Here is an 18,417-nt window from a genome sequence, read left to right as displayed (position 1 = left end):
GGGCAAGATCTGCCTTTAAAGGGCCAGAGACTCCCACTCCATCTAGGGCATATCCAGCCATCCTGATCCATATTTGGCCACTGGAAATAGATGATTCTGGAGGAAAAAGTGAGACTGATGACTTTGCACAAAATCTGCTCACTTAAATCCAATTCACTTGCATGTCATGTGTCAAAGTTAATAAGTTTTTACCACCTATATCCCTTGTCAAAGTCTGATTTCTCATTCTGTAAATAAACATTATAGGTCTAGGATGTTATCTCTCTATTTGTTAATTGTCCTGACAATCACACAAAGAAAGATAATTAGGAATTAGGAAACTTGCCACATAGGTTCCTGCCATCATTAAACATTAAATCAGAAAGGAGGTAACTAGTTCTTCTTTATTTTGATTTTTATCATAAGACAGATGTGACATCTTTATGTATAAGGATGACATTTTTAATGATCTAATGTATAACGTTCAGTAGCTGGCTACCAAAAGGCTTATGATATCTTATCTGTCATGTATAAATACATGCTCTTCCCTTCTCTTGGGTAGTCATTTCTATAATGGCTATGACCTATAGGTTTCCTGATATTAGAAAATAAACTTCATGTATAATCTAATTTTTTGTTTTTTTATTTTATATCTAAATTTAGGTATGGTTTTACATTTGGGGGCTGTTTTTTGACTTGGATTAGACAAACTACTTTGAAAGAGGTAGACTTCTTCTCATACCATAAAAAAGAATACCTGGAATGACGATATATTTTGAGCATGGCAAAACCATAAGTTGATGAGACCCAATCCTCTCTACTCTGAGTTCATTGAACTCCTATGTCTAGTTTTTTAAAAAACATGTTTTGAACATTTTGTTTACAAAACCCTATGCAACCTGTAACAAACATCTTTTTATCCTGCCTGGGGACCCCCTCTAGTATCCTGAGTTCAGCTGCCTCCTAAGCACATCCTTATATCCTTCGTGAAGCCCCTTCAAGTGCCCTAAGTCCAAACGTCCCCCAACCACATCTTTACACCTGTCAAAAAAATTTTTGATTACCCCACCTTATTTAAGGAGCCTGCCCCCTAACTCTCAGTGTGAGTTCCATTGCCAGCCTAACTGACTGCTTCAATGTTCAGTCTTCCCCCTAACCCTAAAGGTCCTACCTAGCCCACTGCACCCCTGTATCTTCCATTAAATATTACCTTGAGTTTATTTTGTATCCTGTGACTTTGCTAAAGTTGGTAATTATTTCTAGTAGTTTTTTAGATGATTTTTGGGGATTCTCTAGGTATACCATCTTGTCATCTGCAAATAGTGAGAGTTTTGTCTCTTCCTTCCCCATTCTAATTCCTTCAATTTCTTTTTCTTCTCTTATTGCTGAAGCTAATATTTTTAATATGTTATTGAATAGTAGTGTTGATAGTGGGCATTCACACCTGATCTTATTGGAAATGCCTCTAGCCTATCCCCATTGCATATAATGCTTGTTGATGGTTTCAGATAGAGCCTTCTGTGGGGGGTGGGGGGAGGGAAGCAAGATTGGGGGGAAAATTGTAAAACTCAAAATAAATAAAACCTTTCTAAAATTTAAAAAAAAAGTTACCTTGACTGAGAGACAGTTCAAGTCCATGAAATTCTTTTACAAGCTGCCTCTGTGACAGAGCCTCAACATAGGGAACTTGAAAGGGGGTGAGTCTATCACTTTTCAACTCAATTTCTCTATTTTTTTGAATCTTTGTTTTAGTTGAAGTTGAAACATTTATCCAAGATTTACTTCGGTGTTAAAATGGAAATCCTCGCTTTTTTGATAGAAATTTTTTCTGAGTTGGTCTCTGGTTCCCCTTTGATGGGAGAATTTGTTCTGGTGTCCTCTGGTAAATGTTTTGTTTCTAGTGTAGCTAGAATTGTTTATGAATTGTGTAGTTATTGTGTTTTATGATTTCTAATTTCATAAATTGTGTTTATGAATTCTAGTGTAGATATGAATTGTTTGTTTTATGTAGTAAAGGCAGAGTATCTGCCTGGTTAGTTTTGTTGTCCTGTCTCTCTGTCCTGAGTGATTAATTCCACCCCACTCTTTTTATTTCTCTACCCTGCTAAACAAGTATCTCGATTCCTTACCTCTCCTTTGTTTCACAGCCAGGAAAAGGAAGAAATCTTTTTTTTTCCTTTTTCAAAACTCAAAAACAAAATTTCCAGGAAAAGAGATCTTTTCCTGAAAGTTTTGTTTTTGAGAAAGAAAACGATTCTGTTTTCCTGTACCTAACTCTTTTCTTTAAGCTCTGCTCTGGCAGTTCTGTGATCCCAATGCTGGGAAATCTCATCCACTTTCTCTTTCCCGCTCTCCCTCTCTGTGATCTAAAGCAGCACTAATCTATGTTTTGATTGGTTATTTTCAGCCTCCTATTATAGTTTCTCTGTGTCCTGATTTGTCTACTTTAACTTTACACACACACACACACAATCCTCGAGGACTTGAGGACTCTCCCTCTCTTTTTCATGGTGCTTCTCTAAGGTAAATCTTGATTAAACCTAAAAATTTAGCTTTGTGAGTTTTTGTCAGTAGGAGAATAGGTCCACTCATCCCATTGGGGACAGAAGTAATTTTCTTTTTTTTTAATTCTGGTATTTCAATCTAGATTCTCATAAATTCTCTTTTTCTGTATGCTGGGATGGTGGTGGGGTGTTCTCCATGTGTTAGTGTGATAAACAGGAGTTTGTTTTGAGAATTTGGACCAGAAAAATAAAAAGAGGTATTCAAGTTTTGATTAGGTATTTTAAAGGTTATACAGGAAAAAATTAAGAATTGATCAACATAAAATGTATTTTTAAATTGAAATATGTACTGTGACAATTGGGAATTATATGAGACTCCTATTCATTTTAAATGTTGATTTTTGTAATTTAAATCTTGGAAAATGTCTTCTTCCTCACCATACAATTGATAAAGTAACTTGAAAATGTTTTGTTGCTAGGTTTGGGAATAATTTACCAGAATTAAATTGTGATTTAAGTAGATCAAGTTTTGTAAACTGCTAAAGACTTTGTAAGGGTTAAAGACATCTTTAAGGAATTTGATATTTTTTATCTTTTAAGGTATATATTTTATTTTTAATATTTTAATATTTCAGGGACTAGGTCCATGCTAAAATGTTTAAAATAATAGTGATTTGATTTCAGCCAGGAACTATAAAAAGATAATCTTTCCTTAAAGTAATGACCCCTTAAATCAGATGATAATCTGCTACTTTAATTTATTGTTCTGTTAGAAGAAAACAAAGACCCATGGCTCTGGAAGATAAAATGAGGCTGGTGAATCCCCTTACAAATACAATTCACTAGCATGTCATGTGTCAACGTTACTAAGTTTTTACCACCTATATTCTTGATCAAAGTCTGATTTCTCACTCTGTAATTAAGCATTATAAGACTAGAATATTACTCTGTATTTGTTAGTTGTCCTGACATCACCAGAAGACAGATGATTAGAAATTAGAAAATTTGACTGGTAATCTCTTTAAGAATCACACAGTTCCTGTCATCATTAAACATTATATCAGAAAGGAGATAACTAGTTCTTCTTCATTTAGATTGTTGTCTCAAGACAGATGTGATATCCTTATGTATAAGGATGACATCTTCAACGATCTAATATGTAAGCTTTGGTGTCTGGCTACCAAGAGGTTTGTGAGATCTTTGTGATTCTTCCTTCTCTTGAGGTAGTCATTTCTATAATGGCTACCACTTTTAGGTTTCTTGTTAAATCTTAGAGAATAGTGAGCAAGTGGAAGGAGGACCAAACTTGCAGCTTCAAGAGCCCCAGGTTTGAATCCCTTTGTCCCTCCCAGCTACAATAACATAAAGAACTTAACCCTCTATGCCTCTGTGATTGGTATGAAATTGAAGAGCTGAGCATTATTTATCCCTATTTTATAGAGAAGGAAACTGAGGCCTAGGGAAGGTGAAGTGACCTGCTCCCTTAGTAAGAATCAGAGGCAGAATCAGAACCCAATTTCTCAGATTCCTGAGCCTTTCTGAAGAAACTCATTGGGATTAGGCAATAAGAAACAGAAACTCCCCTTTTCAAGAAATTCTCTTCTCTCAGAAAGAAGCAATGGTTTCTATGGGTACAGCAGCCTCTTTCTGAGCACAGTTCCTAGGATCTGAAATAGGAGAAAGGACACAAAGAGGGTCACGTGCTAGTTTTGCCAAACTGTGAAAATGAAGGCAGGCTTGAATGGACTGGCAGCTGTAGCCAGACACTTGAAATAGCTAGCACTCACACAGGTTTCCTTGGAGACAGCTGAGCCTAGCAACAGTCTAATTACAAGACAGCCAACTCCAATAGAAGAATAGCAGATCAAGGGCAGGGCAAGGAAGGCAGGGGACCATGGGAGAGTAGATGGATACAGGTAACAGAAAACATGCTGTAAGAATGTACACCTGTCCAAGGCTTGTCCATGTCACCATTGGCTTCTATGCTCCTGTGTTAGCTTATGTGAGATGCTTCTCCCACCAATCATAGACTCTCAGAGCAAGGAGAGACCTTCCCATACCTGAAGAAGAAAGTCCTCCATGTGGGCAGCTAGGTGGTACAGTAGATAGAGCACTGGCTCTACAGTCAGGAGGACCTGAGTTCAAATCGGGGCTCAGACACTTAATAATTACCTATGTGACTTTGGACAAGTCACTTAACCCCAATGCCTTGGGGGGAAATAAACAAAAAACGGAAGTCCTCCATACCATCTCAAGCAAGTGGTCAATCACCTTTTGAGTAAGAGTCCATAACCTGCCAAGGCAGACTTGTTTAGATTATTGCTTTAATATCATAGATTGACCAAGACTGGGACCTTGCACACCTTCTTGAGATTCCAACATATTCTTATTATATGCTGGCTTAAGTGACTCAAATGAAAGCAAATGATCTTTGGTTCCAACAAACAAGGAATTGACATCAAATATGCAATATGTAAAACAGGACTCTATTTATTAAATTGTTAATGGCACTAGAATTAGGGTCAAAAAATTTAGATCACCATATTTTCATATTGCCCCCTTCGATCCAAGATCATTTACTCAGGTTTTTATTCATCCATTTTAGAGTTACATAACAAAAAAGTGGAATAATTGTGTTTGCTAAGAGAAATCCCTAAAAAGGGAGAAATGTAGATAGCTTGATTAGTCTAGTGACAAATATTAACAAGAGCTACACATGAAATTAATAGCTTCACCAGAATTTGTTTAAATCTGTTTAAGCAATGTTCCAATGTATTCAAACTCATATGAGATTTGTTCAAGGTAAAAGAACATTTACTAGTTGTATTGAGAGGAGCTGAAGTCATTTAATTTAGAAGGGGAAGAATAGATTATTACTGATTTTACCTGCATTATCAATTTTCTAGGTAATGGTACCTTTACAAAAGATCCATATTTCAATGAGTGAAATACATTGTGTTGAAAACTTCTTTGTGAAAAGCTCCTTACATTTTGTACCACTTTTTTACATGATTGAAGAGCCACTACTTACTGGTTTTGATCAGGAAAGGCCACTAGGATTAGAATGGCAGAACCTAATGGGAAATTTAGCCTTCAGAAATGGGAAGAGGGGCAATATTATATAACTTCATATTCCTCACTAGACTCTAGGCTTCATGAATTCAGGGACCACATTATGCCAGAACTTTACATCACCATCACCACCTAGCACACAAAAAGGTGATTTATACATTCTTTTTAAAAACAACTTTGAAAGACCTCAGAACACTAATTTATGCAATGATCAGTGCAATACCATTCCTAGGGTGATGTCATCCTACCTCCTTCCAGAATGTTAATGAACTCAAGATGCAGAGGAAGATATGCATTTTTAAGCATGGTCAACCCTGGCATTTGTTTTGCTGAACTATACATATTTATCATAAAGGTTTGGGTTTTGTAGGGGTGGGCAATAGAAGGTTGAGAGGGAGAGAAATTAATTGCTAATTGAAAAAATTTTGATTTTAAGATATAAGTGAAATAAGTGTTTTTGAATGAATAAATGAATGAATTACCTCAGGATCCGTGCAATTCCATTTTCTTATTCTTCCTGACTGCCAGACATAGGTGAATCTGAATCTGCAGATACATAGTTAAAAATGACTCCAATTAGATAAGTAAAAGATGAAGACAAGTACTAGAAAAGGAATTTCAAAGTTGAGTTTATACATACCCATTATTATTTCATCTACTTTGATGAACTTGACTTTTCAATAAACTAATCAGCCCTTTAATTCAAGCAACTAGTTTGCTCTGTCTTCATTGAACTATCTAATTGGCCTAAGAGACTCAATATTGGGGTGTATCATGAAGACATGGCCATGAATAAAATGAAATGACTTTCAAGTAGCTTCTGAAGACCAATTTTGAAGGCCATTCTCCATTTGGGAAGAGGTAAAGCTGTAGATGCTTGTATAAATTACAGGTGCTTCCTGTAAAGCTGTTTTACAAATTGGAATTATTCACTGAGATAACTAGAAGCCAATGTTTTTCAATGCCACAAACCTGGCAGAGAGGGAAAATAAAGCAAAAATCTCCTTATTTTCAAGTATTTTCCAAAACAAAGGAAAGTTATCTTAACTCAATGGAAGAAAAAATTTCTACTAGGTTTTGCAATGTGAAAAACTGGAAGAGGAGGGGCAGAGCAATGATAAGGGATATAAAAATGTAGAAAACACATCCTACAGTCTTGAGGATTTCCTGATTGAATTGGAAAAATGACTCTTCCTTGGACTAGTGCTTGGGGTGGATGGAAAAATTGACAATGGCTATCAGAAAGAAGGCAGAACTACTCAACTCTCATTTCACATAAGAGAGGTGCTCAGAACTCTATGCCCTTCTTTTGATACATGTTTTTCTTTCTTTCAACAAGATTGTAAAGGACAGATTAAAAATAACTAATAAAGAAATGAATCCCAAAATAAGTATAGAAATGCTAAGAGGGCATCTATTCACCATCTACATTCTGAACCAGAGTGTTATTTATTCAATGGGTTTGGAAAGAGGTCTTATGTATAAGAACATTTATGTAGCACTGACTGTGCTTTATAATTATTACCTCATTTGATTATCATCACAATTCTAGGAGGGAGGTAGAATAGTAAAACCCCCATTTTACAGATGAGGAAACTGAGTCAAACAGATTAAATAACTTGGCCAGGGTAACGGATTTAATAAGTTACTGAAATCAGATTTGAACTCAGATCTTCCTCAGATCCAGTGCTCTAGTCACTGTACCACTCTGATACTCAAAGAAGGGAGAGTTAAGAGAATGGAGGGAGAATAGTAGTTATAGACATCAAACTATACAATTAAGTAGCAATCATCAAACCCATCTGGTATTATTTAAAAGAGAGACAGAGACAGAGAGAGAACCATGGAACAGACCAGGCAACTGGAAATAATAGAACAGAATAATACAGAATAATTCAAGGTTTGATCAAGTAGAAAACATGGTATACCTAAGGGAAAAAACTCTTTATTTAGTAAAAATTCCTAGGAAAATTGGAAAGTAGAGAACAAGAAATTAGACTTAGAACAACATCTTACACTACACTACATAATACATTCTAAATGAATTTACAACCCTAATATTAAAAATTATACTAGCAAAAAAATAGTAGAGAAATATCATGGAGACATTAGGTAGTGCAGTGGATAGAGCACCGACCCTGGAGTCAGGAGGGCCTGAGTTCAAATTCAGCCTCAGAAACTTAATAATTACCTGGATGTGTGTCCTTGGGCAAGTCACTTAACCCCATTGCCTTGCAAAAAAAGAAAGAAAAAAGAAACACCATACATCTCACAGATATGAATAGGAGAAATATTCTTAATCATATAAGAAATAGAGACAATTATAAAAGAGGAAAACAGATAACAGATAACTGATTTTATGAACCTGAAAAGCTTCTGTACAGGAATAATTAATACAATTAGGATAAGGAATAGTCAAAGAGGAAAAAAAATCTCTTTTACAAATGTTTGATATCTAAGATATACAGACAACATATACATACACATAAACAAGTATAACTAATAGCCATTCTTTAGCAGATAAATGATCAAAGGATATGAACAATCAATTCTCAAAAGAACTGTAAAGTATTTAGAACCATATGCTCCAAATCACTAATAAAAATAATGCAAATCAAAACAAACTTGAGATTTTACCTCACACTCCTAAAATTGGCAAAAATGACCAAACATGGAAACATTTGATGTTGCAGGAATTGTGAAATGATAGGTACATTAATACATTGTTGGTAGAACTATGAAATATCATAACCATTTTAGAAAGCAATTTGGTGGGACAGCTAGGTGGTACAGTGGATAGAACACCGGACATGGAGTCAGGAAGACTAGAGTTCAAATTCAGCCTCAGACACTTAATAATTGCCTAGCTGTGTGACCCTTGGGCAAGTCACTTAACCCCACTGCCTTAAACAAATAATTTTTTTTCAATTTTAAAAAGAAAGCAATTTGGAGTTATGCAAATAAAATGACTAAAATGTTTATAACCTTTGAACCAGAGGTTCCATTACTGGGATTATCCCCAATGAAAGCATCAATAAGAAATTCTTTTGTAATAGCAAAGAATTAGAAACAAACTATGCCCAATAAGTGAAAAATGCCTAAATAAATTATGGTACACGTATTTAATGGAATATTACTCTGCACTATGCAAATTACTATGTAATATGCAAGAAATTATGTATGATAAAGAAGCATGTAAAGATTGATACAGAATCTGAAGTAAGCAGGGTCCAAATAAAATTTAATTATAAAAAAGAGAAAAGTCACTTAACTGTTCTGGCCTCAGTTTCTTCATGTAAAATGTGGGCAGTGCTAGACCTCTGAATTCCTTTGAGCTCTAGATTTTGATTCTTAATGCACAATATAAATGTAAGCTCTTACTCTTCCCTACTGCAGACTTTGGTTTCCACTTATGTCAAGTGAGAGGGTAGGAGTCAGTGATATCTAAGAGGCCTCCCAGTTCTTGGAGATATCATCCTACTGCAATCACTTATCAGCTGAATGGTCCTGAGTAAACCACAGGATCATGGATCTAAGGTTGAAGGGACCTTGGTGGTCATCTAGACAAGTTTTCTCTTTTTATGTATAAAGAAAGAGATTCCCAGAGAGGTAGTGGTACTGGCTGGAGATTTAACAGGTATCAATCATGAAAGATGGGATTTGAACCGAGCTCCTTCATTTAATCTCTCCATAACTTCTCTTAGTCTCAATTTTCCTCATCTATAAAATGGGGAAAATAAACACATAATAAACAGAGTTATTGCGAAAATAAAATCAGATAATATATGTTAAATGCTTTATCAGCTTTAAATCACTACATAAAGGTTAGCAATTATTCTTTTATGAACCTTTGATTTAAACTCTCATGACTTCAAGAATAGATCTAGAAATTTGCAATGATAATGGTATCAAAGTCTCATAATATCATTCTGGATAGAGAGCTGGCAAGTACCTCAGAAGTCATCTAGTCTAATTTTCCTCATTCTGGAGATGAGGAAGCTGAAACCCAGAGAAGTGGCTTATCTAAGCTCACACTTAGGGCTGAAAGAGCCATTAGAGACCACCTAGCCAAGTCCTCTCATGTTACAAATGAAGAAAAAGGCCCCCAGGAAGTAAAGGGTTTCCTGATTGAGAATAGCTCTCTATCCACTGTCCTGAGCTGTCTGGTCCCTAGTTAGTGCATAAGAAAATCTGTATTGATTGAATGGTCAACTTAAACTCTCCTGAGTTCCAAACCACCATAGGCTTTTTAACCTGAAGGTCAATTCTTGAGGGGGGGGAGGGTGTAACATGAAAGTCAGGCAGAGACCTTTAGATTAGATACAATTGAAATAATGACCTGGACTACTCAGGAGATTTCTCTGAGGAGTGCTTTGGATGATAGCACTCAGCACACTGGACAGCTCCCAGCATAGGTTTTTTTTTTTTTGTTTGTTTGGTTTTCCTCAGGGCCCCAAGCTCACTCAGCAGGCTCCACTCTCTTGCTTTATCTCTGGCTAATAAGAGACTTTGAAATTGAACAAAGAGAAAACTGGATTTTAATAATCTCTTCCCCTCTGGAAAAACTGTTCCCAAAAAAAGATGAAAAGAACCTTTTGAAATTTAGCTCAAAATAGTCACATTTGAGCTAAGTTTCAAAAGGTTCTTTTAATCTATATGTGAAACTATATGTGAAATTTCAAACTGTGACATGCTAGGCAGTAACTAATTTTTGAATATAGTGACTTAAATAGAAATTATAGCAATGTCAGTTAGAAATAAAGAATGAGACCTTTCCCCAAATGTTGAAGCTGCTGAGTATGTTAGAAAACCTGGCCAAGAAGTGGTTAAAATTCCAGGCCCAGGCCAAATCACTCCACCAACATCAAGCTCAGACTCTTCTGAGGGAAAATAGAAATAATAGAAATTTTATGAAGCTCAGGGAGAAGAAAAATCTGAGCCTAATCATGATCTAGAGCTTGGGGGGGGAACCTCAGAAATCCTCTAGTCAATCCCTTCATTTTATACAGAAAGAATCTGAGACCTGGGGAGGGGCAAAGAATTTGCCTTATCCAGGAGCCTGGATAAAAAACTAGAAGAGACCCTATTAGGTATTTTGTACAATGCTAGCATTTTATGGAGAGGTAAACTGAGACCCAGAAAAGAACAATAAATATGCCTAAACAAAGAACCCAGAATTCAATGGGCCCTTGAGGTTATTCAACAGGCTAGCGAAGTCCCGCCCAGGGAGGATCAATGAATATACTTAATCTAAGAACCCGGATGTGGAGATGGAAGGGATGGGAAGCCATTTTATTCAACCTCTTCATTTTACAGGCCTTGAGAAAAATATTGAATTTGCCAAATCCAGACAACTGGATTTTGAGCTGTAAAGAACCCTAGATGTCAATTTTGTTCAATCCTTTCATTTTATAAGTGACACCCAAGGAAGATCAATGAATAAACTTAAACTGGAAACCAAGATCAAATACTGGAAGGATCCCTGGGGGCCATTTTGTTCAACCTTTTATTTTACCGATAAGCAGAGATAAACCCCAGGAAGGGAAGTGATTATGAAGAATAGGATCCTAGATTATGAGCTAAAAAGAATCCTTATAAGACATATCTAGTTCATCACCTCCTTTTACAGGTGAGGAAATTTTCACCTGTAAGGTGAAGAACCAAGCATAATCAGATTCTAGATCTCCAGCTAAAAGGGGTCTCAGAAGCCATCTTGTCCAAACTCTTCATTTTACAGGGGAGCAAAATGAAACCCTGGGAGGAACAGTAGTTAAATGGCTTTGGAGCCTTGATCTACAGCTGGAATGAACCTTAGAGCCTTTCTTATCCAACACTATCATTTTTCAGATAAGGAAACTGAGACCAAGGATAAGGAAGTAATTGAAGATAGTAAAAGCCTTATTAGATGTTGAAGGGACCAAAAATATAACTGCTTTCAAGCCCCTCATTTTCCAAATTAGGATTTTAAGACCCAGAGAAGTAAAACAACATAAAATAATGAGAGCCTAAATCTTTATCCAAAAGGGATTTCAGAAAACATCTAAACCCCCCATTTCTTTTACAGATGATGAATCCAAGCCCCAAAAGGAGGAAATGATTTACCATAAATGGGACTTGGATCTAGAACTAAAAAGACCTCTAAGGCTTCCTAGATCAACCCTCTTTATTTTCCAGATGAAGAAACTAAGGCCCCTGGTGGTGAAGTTCCTTAAGATAATAGGAACCTATATTTAAAGCTGAAAATGAGCCAGAAACCATCATATCTCCTTTTGCACAGATGAAAAAAAATGAGAATCCAGGGAAACAAAGAAACTTAGAATAATAAAAATTGCAAATCTAGAACTAGAAGAGACCTGGAATCCATTGAAGGAGCTGTCCCAACTAGCCAGATCACCCCTCCTTTTGAGAGACCACTTGTTGGGTTTGCTACACTTGTGATACATTTCAATGGTTCCTTTGATTCCTTCCAACTCTTGATTTCAACAATGAATGAAATCACTGAATCATCCATGCATTGGGATAAAATTAAATGGGGGGGGATCTTTTTTTTAAAGAAAATTATCATTTTGATAAGTCTGAAAAATAGGGAAAATATATGGCTTTAGGAGGATTGTGCAAATATTGAGACTTACCTTTGAAAGGTCTTCAGGTAGTATGCCACCAGCAGCCGGAACATCTTTGGGAGTCTGACAATGGAATTGAATTCCCCGAACCATTTCTACACGACCAGACTGGGGATGAGAAAGGCAAGCCTTGGCTTCCATTGCTTAGACTGTAGCTCCTTGACTGTGATAATCAGACAAAAGGGGCGGGAGAGAGTGGAGCAGCCTCCCTGGCAAGAGCATTGAGTTGGACCAATGCTGCCATCTAAAGGCTACTGGAAGGATAGCACCTTCACAAGAGGAGAGTTGGGGGGATGGGCCCAGAGTGGGCCTTAGGAAACAGCTCGCTTAAGGATCCACTGCCAGGGCCTTGGCATCCAGCCTGCCGACAAGCAGATAGGGGAGTTTTCATTGTAGACCTCGACGAAACAAAGAGATTCCTCAAGTCCTTTCTCAGGTGTAGCAGTCGTCTAGGAGTTCGCAGAGCTGCCAAAGGGTGAGGGCCAAGGCTCTCTTCCTGGGCAGAGCTGATGAGTCATCCCTTGAATTCTCTCCTGCGTCATCTTTTCCTCTAGAAATGGCTTCCTCTCCTTCCAAGCCCAGCTCAGCCCCCCTCCCCTCTCTCTGAGGCCTGAGCCTTCCCTCTGACAGATTTCTCTGTGTACCTTGCATTTTGAATTATATAATCCTAGAGCGAGGATTTAGAAGAGGCCATCTAATCCAAGCCCCTCCTTTTACAAAGGAAGAAACTGAGGCCCAGGGAGGTGAAATCACACATAGAATCCTAGATCAAGACCTGGAAGGGATCTTAGAGGCCATTGAGTCTAAGTCTCCCTCATTTTACAAAGAAGGAAATTAAGACTCAGGGATGTTTTCCTGCTCAGGTCATACATAGTATCTTAGTTATAAATTAAGAAAGAACTCTATAGATCACCTAACTCACCCCCTTCATTTTACAGATGAGAAAACTGAATCCCATTTCAAAGAAGATATCCCATTGGCATCTGAGACTCAACATGTCCAAACTGAATTTAATATCTTTCCATCCAAACCTTCCCCTCTTCTGAGCTCCCCATTACTGTTGAAAAACATCACCATCTGATATTATAAGCAAGCAAGGAGAGCAAGGAATAGTATATCTGTCAGATCTGAGAAAAGGCAGAAAGTTAATGACCAAACAAGAGATAAAAAGTTTCCACAAACAAAACCAATGCAATCAAGATTAGAAGGAAAGCAGAAAAGTGGGAAACAATTTTTATAGCCAGAGTTTCTGATGAAGGCTTCATTTTTAAAATATAAAGTTATTCTTTATAATAATAAGAAGATTTATAAGAATACAAGTCATTCCCCAATTGATAAATAGTCAAAAGAGATGAACAGGTAGTTTCCATATGAAGAAATTATAAATATCTACAGTTATATGGAACAAATGCTCTAAATCACTATTGATTAGAGTAATGCAAATTAAAAGAACTTTGAGGTGCCACCTCACTCCTATCATATTGCCAATTATGACAGACAGAAAAGAAAAATGTTAAATGTTTGAGGGAATGTGGGAAAACCAAGACACTAATGCTCTGTTGGTAGAGTCATGAACTGATCCAACCATTCTGCAGAGCAATTTGGAATTATGCCCAATTGGCTATAGAACTATGCATTCTTTTGATCCTGCAATACCACTACTAGGTCTATATTCCAAATATACCATAAAAAGGTGAAAGGACTCACATGTCCAGAAATATTTATAGCAGTTCTTTTTGTAGTGGCAAAGAATTAGACATTGAGGGGATTCCATCAGTTGGGGAATGGCTGAACAAGTTGTGGTATGGTTCTTGTCCTTTGTTATTGAATGAGACAAAAATGACATCACTATGTTAGAGACAAGTTACAGTGTGTCTGACTGGCTGGTCAGACCAATGCAAACTTAGAATGTTCTACCACAAGTCTGACACAAATAGTCCAGGTAACAACTGGGGTGGGTTCTCTAAACTTGCACATGTCATGTTTTCTTTGAGCTGCTTCAATTCTGTCTTGCTCATAGAGCACAGCCCCCCTCTCTGATGAAGGCACACCATGCTGGTCAGTCCTGTGCCAGTATTTCCCATGCTGCACAATAAATTCCAAAGTTCTTAAGAGAGACCTTGAGAGTGTACTTGTATCACTATTTTCTAATTCCCCTGTGAGCTCTTGCACTGTGTGAGCTCTCCATAAAAATAGGTTTTTGGGGAAGTGTACATTTGGCATTCAAACAACATGGCCAGACCATAGTAGTTGCACCCTCTGTAGTAATGTTTGAATCTTAGGTAGTTTAGTTTCTCCTGCCAGGTAATCTTCAGAATCTTCCTAAAACAATTTAATTGGGAGTGATTCAGTTGCCTGACATGGCAGTGGTACACTGTCCAGGTTTCACAGGTATATAGTAATGAGGTCAGCACAATGGCTCTGTAGATCTTCAGTTTGGTAATCAGTCTAATACCTCTTCTCTCCCACACTTTCTTTTGGAGACTCCCAAACACTGAACTAGCTCTAGTAAGTGAAGTTATCTGTGGATAACCCATTTTTCCTTTGTGTTAATTGTTAGGCCAATATAAGCACAAGCAGCAGAGAATTATTCCATACTTTGTTGCATCTCAGCTTTAAAGGCTGCATTGAGGGCACAATCATCTGCAATAAGATCATGCACCAACATTCCCTCCACTTTGATCTTGGTTTATAGCCTTTTCAAGTTGAAGAATTTGCTATCCGTGATATAGATGCTATGTTCATCCTCAGTGAAGGCATTTGATAACATGGCTGAAAACACCCTGCTAAAAACATTGAAGCAAGGACACAGCCTTGTTTTACTCCATTGATGACTGGGAAATCTCCAGAGTATCATCCACCAAATAAAATCCAAGCAAATACACCATCATTAAATTGATGTATGAAACTGATGAACTTCTCCAGGAAACCAAATTTTGACATAATTTTCCATAAGCCCTCATGATTGACAGTATGCAAGGCCTTGGTCAGATCCTGGCATTTATCTCAGAGTTGCAGGCAGAAAATGCCATATTGACTGTTCCTCTACCCTTTCTGAAGCCACACTGACTCTCTTCCAGGTGAAAGATCAGCCTATTAAGGAAGACTCTATCAAGAATCTTGCCAGCACTGGCTAAAAGAGAAACACCCTGTAATTGTTACAGAACAATCTACTCCTTTTGCCTTTATAGAATTGGACAATGGAGGCATCCTTGAATTTCTGGGGGATAACCTTCTCAGGCAACATGAGCTGGAAAATCTCAGTCAGTTTTTGTATGAGCAATGAATCCCCCCCACACCCAATAAATCTCATCTGGAATAGGATCAGCACTAGGTGCTTTGTCATATCGATGGAACCTACTGGCATTCAAAACATCTTCTTCAATTGGAACTTCAGTTAGGGATGGACTGACCTCAACTTGAGGTAAACAGTCAATGACTTCTGCATTAATTGATGAATACCAAGAATACCATGGAATGTTCAGCCCATCTCCATTGGATCATGTCCCTAGCACTAATCAATATGTCTCTATCAGCACTGAATAATTAAGATGCACCATACATCTTTGGCTCATAAGTAGCCTTCAAGACATCATCAAATATCATCAATTGGGAAATGACTGAATAAACTGTGGTATATGAATATAATGGAATAATATTGTTTTATAAGAAATCATTAGCAAGCAGACTTCAAAAAAAACCTGTACTTATATGAACTGATCTAAGTAAAGTTAGTATAACCAGGAGATCAGTATGCACCTTAACAACAACATTATGTGATGATCAACTTTGATAGACTTAGCTCTTCTCATCAATACAGTGATCAAAAACAATTCTAAAAAATGTGTGTGGGAAAATATCATCCACATCCAGAGAAAGACCTGTGGAGCCTGACTGCAGACCAAAGCATACCATTTTCACTTTTTTTAGAATTTATTGTATCTTTTTTCTTTTTCACAGTTTTTCCCCTTTTGTTCTGATTCTTCTTTCACAACATGACTAATATGGAAATATGTTTAACATGATTGTATGTAATCTATATCAGATTATTCACAGCCATGGAGAAGGGGAGGGAAGGGAGGAAGGAAAAAAAATATGGAACTCAAAATCTTAAAAAAATAAATGTTGAAAATTATATATATTTTTAAAATTATAAAAAAATTGAAATAAAAAAGAAATTGTGAAAAGTGGATTTCAGGAAAAAGACTTACATGAACTGATGCTAAGTGAAGTAAGCAGAAACAGGAAAACAAGGTATACAGTAACAGCAACATTGTACAATGACCAACTATGATAGACATAGCTCTTCTCAGAAATACAATGATCCAAGACAATCTCAAAAGACTAGTGATGGAAAATACTATCCACATCCAGAGAAAGAACTATGGAGTTATAAGGGAATTCTTTGTTTGGGGGTCTTTTTCATGGTTTTTCCATTTCGTTATGTTTCTTCTTCCACAACAAGACCAATGTGGAAATATGTTTTACATGATTGAACTTGTATAACCTATATCATACTCAGGAGTGGGGAGGGAAGGATGAGACAGAGAATAACTTGGAATTCAAAATCTTATAAAAATGAATGTCGAAAACTATATTTAAAAGTACTTGTAAAAATAAAATACTATTTACAAAAGAAAAAAAAAAGAAAACATCTCCATCCTTTCAGGTCAACTAGGTTTGCAAGCTCAGTGTCATCCTCCTATAATTTATCATTTAAAAGATGATGAAGACCTGGATGATTGGTCATTTTTCTCCCTCCAACATCTTTCCCTTCTCTCCACTCATGCAGCCACCAGCTTTTCAGACCTTCATCACCTCTTAAATGGCCTATTGCAATAATCTTCTCATTGATCTCTCTGTTCCAATCTGTTCACCACTCCAATATATCTTGCACTTAGCTGCCAATTGATTTTTCTAGAGCAAAGTTTAACCATGGTCACCCCCTACTCAATAAATTCCAGTGACTCCCTAATAATAATAATAGTCTTTCCTTTGTTCTTAAAGAAGACCATGACATCAGGGAGGCAATACCATGACATCAGGGAGGCAATGCCATGCTAAGCAAATGAATTAGATTTGAGTGAGGAGGGTAGGGCAGCTAGGTTGCACAGTGGGTAGAGCACCAGCCCTGGAGTCAGGAGGACCTGAGTTCAAATTGGACCTCAGACACTTAATAATTACCTAGCTATGTGACCTTGGGCAAGTCACTTAATTCCATTGCCTTAAATAATTTTTTTAAAAATTAATTTAAAAAAAGATTTGAGTGAGGGGATGCTGTGCTAAGTCATTAGTCTCACTTGCTCCTTCAGAATCAACTAGGTCCAGTGGTCAGATATGAATCAGGACAACTGGAGATGATCCTGGATGTGAGGCAATCAGGGTCAAGCAACTTGCCCAGTGTCACACAGCTAGTTAGTGTCAAGTATCTGAAACAAGATTTGAACTCCTATCCTCCTGACTCCAAGGCCAGTGCACTATTCACAAGCTGTCCATGGCTCCTTATAACTTGCAGGATCAAATATAAATCCCTTTAGTATTTAAAAGTCTTTATAACCTGGCACATTTCTGCCATTCCAATATTCTTACTTCTACTTTATTCTTCATATCCTATCATCTAATCTAACAGCAAATATACTGTTCTTTGGAAAACCCTCTATCTCTCATCTCCATTCCTTTGCATGGACTCTTTCTCATGCCTAGAATCTTTTCTCTCCCAACCTCTGTCTCCTGGAATTCTTGACTTCATTTTAGACTTAGCTCAAGTACTCCTTCACTCTAGAAGGCCCTTTCTCCCCTTGCCACCACCTCCAAGAGGCCTTTCCTGCCCCTTCCAGGTACTAGCAACATCTTATCTAAGGTTACTTTCCATCTACTCAGTATTTTTCTTGTATGTTCTGATTTATATATGTTATCTCCTCTATTACAATTTAATCTTGAAGGCAGGGGCTATTGGAAGGGATGCTTGTTTTTACTTTTTATTCCCAGAACTTGGACATGGTGCCACAACATAGTGAGGGCTTAATAAATGGCTATCAAGTTGAACATGAATAAAAATCAGAAGTGATAAAAATAGATCAGTGATAATAAAAATGAATAAAGTACCTTCATTTGAATAGAAAAGAAATTTTAAAAAACTCTTCTTGAGTAAGTATATTCTTTTGATCTGGTAATTTTGTGTAAATATTTTTCCTTGCATAGCTACATATTTTGCCTTCAAAAAGATATAATATTAGGAG

At 36.9% G+C, this 18,417-nt stretch overlaps 1 long non-coding RNA gene across 3 annotated transcripts in view; it reads right to left on the bottom strand.

The window, feature by feature from the left end:
* Window positions 1–12,710, bottom strand: part of LOC141500573 (uncharacterized) — a 28,020-nt gene extending 15,310 nt beyond the window's left edge. For 2 of the 3 annotated variants that reach the window (XR_012471972.1, XR_012471974.1), the window contains exons 1-3: window positions 12,188–12,710; window positions 7,747–7,786; window positions 6,038–6,101 (exon numbers count right to left, since the gene is read on the bottom strand). This is a non-coding gene — a long non-coding RNA (uncharacterized LOC141500573). The remainder of the gene's footprint in view (window positions 1–6,037; window positions 6,102–7,746; window positions 7,787–12,187) is intronic. The other variant, XR_012471973.1, reaches the window with a different exon arrangement.
* Between the last annotated feature and the right edge of the window lie 5,707 nt (window positions 12,711–18,417).

The sequence above is a fragment of the Macrotis lagotis genome, chromosome X (assembly GCF_037893015.1).
Source record: "Macrotis lagotis isolate mMagLag1 chromosome X, bilby.v1.9.chrom.fasta, whole genome shotgun sequence".
NCBI lineage: Eukaryota > Metazoa > Chordata > Mammalia > Peramelemorphia > Peramelidae > Macrotis > Macrotis lagotis.
The sequence above is the reverse complement of the archived record's forward strand: the minus strand, read 5'-3'. Positions and strand labels throughout refer to the sequence as shown.